Source organism: Carassius carassius, chromosome 33 (assembly GCF_963082965.1).
Source record: "Carassius carassius chromosome 33, fCarCar2.1, whole genome shotgun sequence".
NCBI classification, from domain to species: Eukaryota; Metazoa; Chordata; class Actinopteri; order Cypriniformes; family Cyprinidae; genus Carassius; species Carassius carassius.
Genome location: NC_081787.1, coordinates 12785283 through 12791705, shown reverse-complemented (window position 1 = coordinate 12791705; position 6423 = coordinate 12785283).

Sequence of the window (6423 nt, the reverse complement as noted above, 5' to 3'; positions counted from 1 at the left end):
CAAGAGAAGAATTAAAACAGCTGATCACTTGTGTGCAAATGCACAAGACCTAGCCATAATACCAGCAAATCTTAATAAACATAAGTTATCGCGTCTTACCTTTGTGTCAATGGTCTGCAGACCCATGCTGTGTGTACAACAACATCCATTTGTTCTACAGGTTATCACTTTGATATGTTATAGTCCATGGCACTAGGATGCAACCTTGTGATATTGTATGAAGGCTAAATGACTTGCTCGCCTATGATACATTCGCCAGAAATTCTGGCCAATCCCAGCAAAGACTAGGTAGCCTCGTTCCCGCTCGTTCACTGTCCATTCCAAACTGTCAACTCATTTGAAAAACATTCTTTAAAAAAAAGAAGCGCGATAGTCATATAGAGAAAATAATGTTACAGTTGTTGCAGTTTTAATGAACAGAAAAGCGTGTAGCCAGCGCAGCAGCAGAACGGCTAAATTGAACTCGAGGTTTTCAAAAAAAAAAAAAATAGTGGTGGGTACAAAATGACTCATGACCCCCCGAAATCGACGCCTATGATATATATATATATATATATATATATATATATATATATATAAATAAAAATAATAAATTAGAAAAATAAATTAAATTGGTGCCCTTGATTGTGGTCTGATGTCAGCCAAAGTATTGCAACAGTTTATCAAAAGTGACATTTACATAAAAATTATATTTTACATAATTGCTGTTATTTTGAACTTTCTTTTCATCAAATAATCCTTAAATAAATAAAAAAAATTCAAATTAAAAATCTAGATTTTTCATGATCAACTGTTTTTAACATTGGTAATAGTAGAACACTAAATCAGCATATTAGAATGATTTCTGAAGGAACATGTGACATTGAAGACTAAAAATTCATCTTTGCATTCACAGGAATAATTTGGAATTTAAATTGTAATAATATTTAAGAATACTGCTGTTGTCATTGCATTTGTGATCAAATAAATGTGTCTTTAGTGAGCATCAGAGACTTAATACAAAAACATTTTAAATAGCCTCCCAATCACACACTTTTGGACAGTAACACAAAAAAGAAAGAAAGAAAGAAAGAAAGAAAGAAAGAAAGAAAGAAAGAAAGAAAGAAAGAAAGAAAGAAAAAGAAAGAAAGAAAGAAAGAAAAAAGATTTCTGCCACTGTTTCATGAGACAAAAGACAGTAAGGAGTTGTGTAGAGTGTATAAAAAACAATGTAGTGGCCGCCTAATCAAAGTACACTTCTGATAAAGCAAACATTAATAGTTGAAGCCACAATTTTAGGTAAAAATCATCAAAATAGGAAGTAAAGAATGATAGAAATTTGAATATTACAAAAATAGATCAGGGAACATTGATATAATCAAGTCATCATAATCAACGTTTAAATCATAACCAGCGTATATCAAAATACCTTCAAATAGTTGTAATAACTGTAGCAGAGATTAATTCGAGAGGAGCATCTTTGTAAGGGATTGTGGGTGTTTTGCTGAGTCATTCAGGTTGTAATGAGAGGCAAAGTTTTATCTCTTTTACTGTGTGCTTTCACAATGATATTGTGGAGAGGTTGTGCAGCATGGAAATAAACTGATCCCTGCATAAACATGTGCCCTGTCAACATTTGCTTATGTGATAATTGATTAGTCTAGCTGCAGTACTTTGGCTGGCATCACTAGACCACATTCAAGGGCACCGAATTTTTATTTTGTTTTTGTTGTTGTTTTCCATAATTGCATTAAAGGAGACATTAATGTCTTATAAAAATAAACAGCAAGAATCTGAAATATTCTTCTCACATATATGTGACTTGATATAATATAAACCCGAATTCCGGAAAAGTTGGGACGTTTTTTAAATTTTAATAAAATGAAAACTAAAGGAATTTCAAATCACATGAGCCAATATTTTATTCACAATAGAACATAGATAACGTAGCAAATGTTTAAACTGAGAAATTTTACACTTTTATCCACTTAATTAGCTCATTTAAAATTTAATGCCTGCTACAGGTCTCAAAAAAGTTGGCACGGGGGCAACAAATGGCTAAAAAAGCAAGCCGTTTTGAAAAGATTCAGCTGGGAGAACATCTAGTGATTAATTAAGTTAATTGATATCAGGTCTGTAACATGGTTAGCTATAAAAGCTTTGTCTTAGAGAAGCAGAGTCTCTCAGAAGTAAAGATGGGCAGAGGCTCTCCAATCTGTGAAAGACTGCGTAAAAAAATTGTGGAAAACTTTAAAAACAATGTTCCTCAACGTCAAATTGCAAAGGCTTTGCAAATCTCATCATCTACAGTGCATAACATCATCAAAAGATTCAGAGAAACTGGAGAAATCTCTGTGCGTAAGGGACAAGGCCGGAGACCTTTATTGGATGCCCGTGGTCTTCGGGCTCTCAGACGACACTGCATCACTCATCGGCATGATTGTGTCAATGACATTACTAAATGGGCCCAGGAATACTTTCAGAAACCACTGTCGGTAAACACAATCCGCCGTGCCATCAGCAGATGCCAACTAAAGCTCTATCATGCAAAAAGGAAGCCATATGTGAACATGGTCCAGAAGCGCCGTCGTGTCCTGTGGGCCAAGGCTCATTTAAAATGGACTATTTCAAAGTGGAATAGTGTTTTATGGTCAGACGAGTCCAAATTTGACATTCTTGCTGGAAATCACGGACGCCGTGTCCTCCGGGCTAAAGAGGAGGGAGACCTTCCAGCATGTTATCAGCATTCAGTTCAAAAGCCAGCATCTCTGATGGTATGGGGGTGCATAAGTGCATACGGTATGGGCAGCTTGCATGTTTTGGAAGGCTCTGTGAATGCTGAAAGGTATATAAAGGTTTTAGAGCAACATATGCTTCCCTCCAAACAACGTCTATTTCAGGGAAGGCCTTGTTTATTTCAGCAGGACAATGCAAAACCACATACTGCAGCTATAACAACAGCATGGCTTCGTCGTAGAAGAGTCCGGGTGCTAACCTGGCCTGCCTGCAGTCCAGATCTTTCTCCTATAGAGAACATTTGGCGCATCATTAAACGAAAAATACGTCAAAGACGACCACGAACTCTTCAGCAGCTGGAAATCTATATAAGGCAAGAATGGGACCAAATTCCAACAGCAAAACTCCAGCAACTCATAGCCTCAATGCCCAGACGTCTTCAAACTGTTTTGAAAAGAAAGGAGATGCTACACCATGGTAAACATGCCCCGTCCCAACTATTTTGAGACCTGTAGCAGAAATCAAAATTGAAATGAGCTCATTTTGTGCATAAAATTGTAAACTTTCTCAGTTTAAACATTTGCTATGTTATCTATGTTCTGTTGTGAATCTGTACAACGATTACAACTTCAGCATATTAAGAAAACAAAAGCTGCCCTGTGATACAGAGAGAAAATCCAATATTTCTTTCATTAGTCCTGCAGTTGTCAGTTATACATACTAATGAGGCCGACAGAGTCTTTATTCTGACTAGAACATTTGCCTTCACATACGAGGCATTCAGCTATTCTTTGAAAGTAAAGGGTAAGGCAGCAATGAATGACATTTGGTTGTTTAACATAGTCAGACACTATTTTGACATGCATTGCTGCCTGTCAAAATAGATGAGTGCATAACTGCTAATGAAACTACTTTTTAATGGCAAGACATTCATCTTTATCCCAGCTTTTGCAGGGAATTATGAAACTGAATCCATTTTATGAGACCTTATGTAACATTTTAATGAAAAAAAAATGCAAGACTTTAATGTTTCCAAATATTTTAAAAGAGTTTCAGTGGAGTGGCACTTGCATTTGATTCAATGACATCTTTAAAAGTGTTTGGAATCCACCCCTCTCCTTTCTACTAACATGGGGTATAATATTCATGAAACAATTTTTATGAAGAGTTTACAGAAACAGTAACTCTGACAGCATAAATGAGAGGTCATTGAATTAAAGAAAGTCTTTTACTCAGAGTAACAAAGCAGAATATAAAACAAATTAGACAGATAAGATATGAATGTCAGTGATGGATGTGGAAAATTGCTTTTGCTATCTTTTCAAGTGTGATTTCTTTAGGTCAAAAACAATTTTAGTTTCATGTGAAAGAAATCAACCTTTTCTGTTCTCTATTTCTCTCATTTGTTCCAAACATGGGTTGTGAATTAGAAGCTAATTGTTTCTTGACCTCTTAGATCATTGATTTGGTCATTACGGAAGATGAATTATTGTGACTTTTAATAGCACCATTCCGAATTTGTTTCTCGCAATTCTGAGTTTATAGAATTGCTTGATATATACTTAGAATCATGAGATATATAATAAGGAAGGAATAAAAAGGAATCTTTCTCATATCTAATCTAATAAAATCATATTTCTAGTCTGATAATCTGACCCTCACTTATGTAAGTGAAATGAGCGAATAAAATCAAAGATGTACAAGCCATCTAATTAAGAAAAGATTTGCCTGTGGCTTTTTTCCCTCTCCAGCATAATATGTGGTGAAACCTTTGGAATATATGTTGTCCCTCTAATTAAAAGTCACTGTAAGCTGATGGGACGGTGCCTTAATACAGCACAATGATTCTCCAAAAACATCTGATGCCTAAATGTTACCTGCTGACATTCAGCATGACCTATCCATCTTGATGAGAACGTGATGCTTTTTTATCTTCCCATGTATCTCCCAAAAGGATTTAGTTTATGACAACGCATCTGGAGCCTCTGTCTTCAGAACTGTGGCCTGAGGGGAGGCAGGCTGCCATATCAATTTAACTCCTTGTTGCTGAATCTGATGCTATGTTCCTTTGCTCTTTTTTAGGATTCACGTGTGGGTGTTGTTTTTAATTGTGTAATCTACCATTTCCACCTGTAATCCTGTTTTATAGAAACTTATTTCCACTGCAGGGTAAAAAAAATACAAAAGTAATTGCATCTTTTTTATCTCATAATTCAAGCTTTCCTCAATAGTTTGCATTTCTGACTGCGAGAAATAAAGAATTGAGTGATTAAAAGGCCCTTTCTTTCTTTCTTTCTTGCTTGCTTGATTGCTTTCTTTTTCATGGTGGAAACAGGCTTACATATGACTTGCAAATGGTAGTTTTGAACTCACCTGCCCTTAAAAAAAGTCCTGATATGTCCCAATATTCAATATACAGTGAAAGAGGGAAAAAAAAAAAAAATCTTTTGGATTAAAACAGCTCATCAGAAACTAAGGTGCTGCTCTGTGGGTTGAACAATTCCCGTGTTTCCCACTTAAGGGTATGTTTCAAATGTCATGTTGCCTCTTGTGCCTGTATGAAGAACAAAAATGTTCAATTCAGAAATGATGAGCACAATAAATAATACAAGGGAACTGGGAGCCATTGTTAGAGGGGGCAATGTTATTTTGCCTGGGGTGAAAAGTGTGTATCCCATAAAGGTTACTGCATTGTGAGGTAAAACAGAGCAGCCAATATTATTCAGAACTGATCCACATTCACTCGAAGCTAGCATTTTTTATTTACTTTTTTTTTTTTTTTTTTAATCAGATAGCAGATTAACATTGCAGTGATAATGGACTTGTAAGATTAAGATACAATTATGGACTCATAAAATGAAGCTCGAAAAACAAGAGGACAACTTTAGTGAAGATGTTGTCAGATTTAAATGAACAATTAAAGCCACTTATTATGTTTAAAGTTCAATGATCATTTTTAATCATGTGAAGTTTTGCCATGCACACAAATACCAGTTGATTAGCCCTTGTAATGATGCATTGTATTTCTGCATAGTCTTCTGTGTCCTCTTTCTTTTCTTCAGCTGTAAATTTGCCTGCAGTCTGTGAGGGAAATGTTTCTCTTTAGTTGCATTAGCTATCTGCCTGCTGACGTCTGATCTTAAGTCATCCGCATTGGAAACGGCTGATTTTGAACAAAGAACTTCTATTAAATCCCCCCACACTAAAATTTAAAGAAGTAGTTAAGGCAACATGGAGTAATAGGAGAGGCAGATAGAGACAGCTGCTTGCAGGCACGAGGATTCAAATTCCACCACAGTTCTGCTGCCTCAATCCCAGCTCATTATCAACAACTTAGGCCCATGTAGGAGGATGAGCGATGGACTTCTGGGACAGAGAGAGAAACGGGAGGGAGTGAAAGGGAATGGAGAAACTTTGGTCAGACAAGTTTGAAGTACTGTTTGTAATTATTTTCACAGCCTAGAGGAGGACTGTGTCAATGTCGAGTAAAAATGATGACTATGCAAAAGATACTGTGGATGTTTATGTGATAGGTGGAACGGGGTATAGAGAGACTGAAAAATATTTGAAGGATCATTTTAGCAACATCAGCAAAGCTTACTTTATTCTGAAGTGCAGAAACTTACACACTTATTTTTTGGAAAGATACTCATGTATCATGTATGCAGTGGCTCAGTGTTTCATGTAGGTTGTCTACAAACCGGAAGG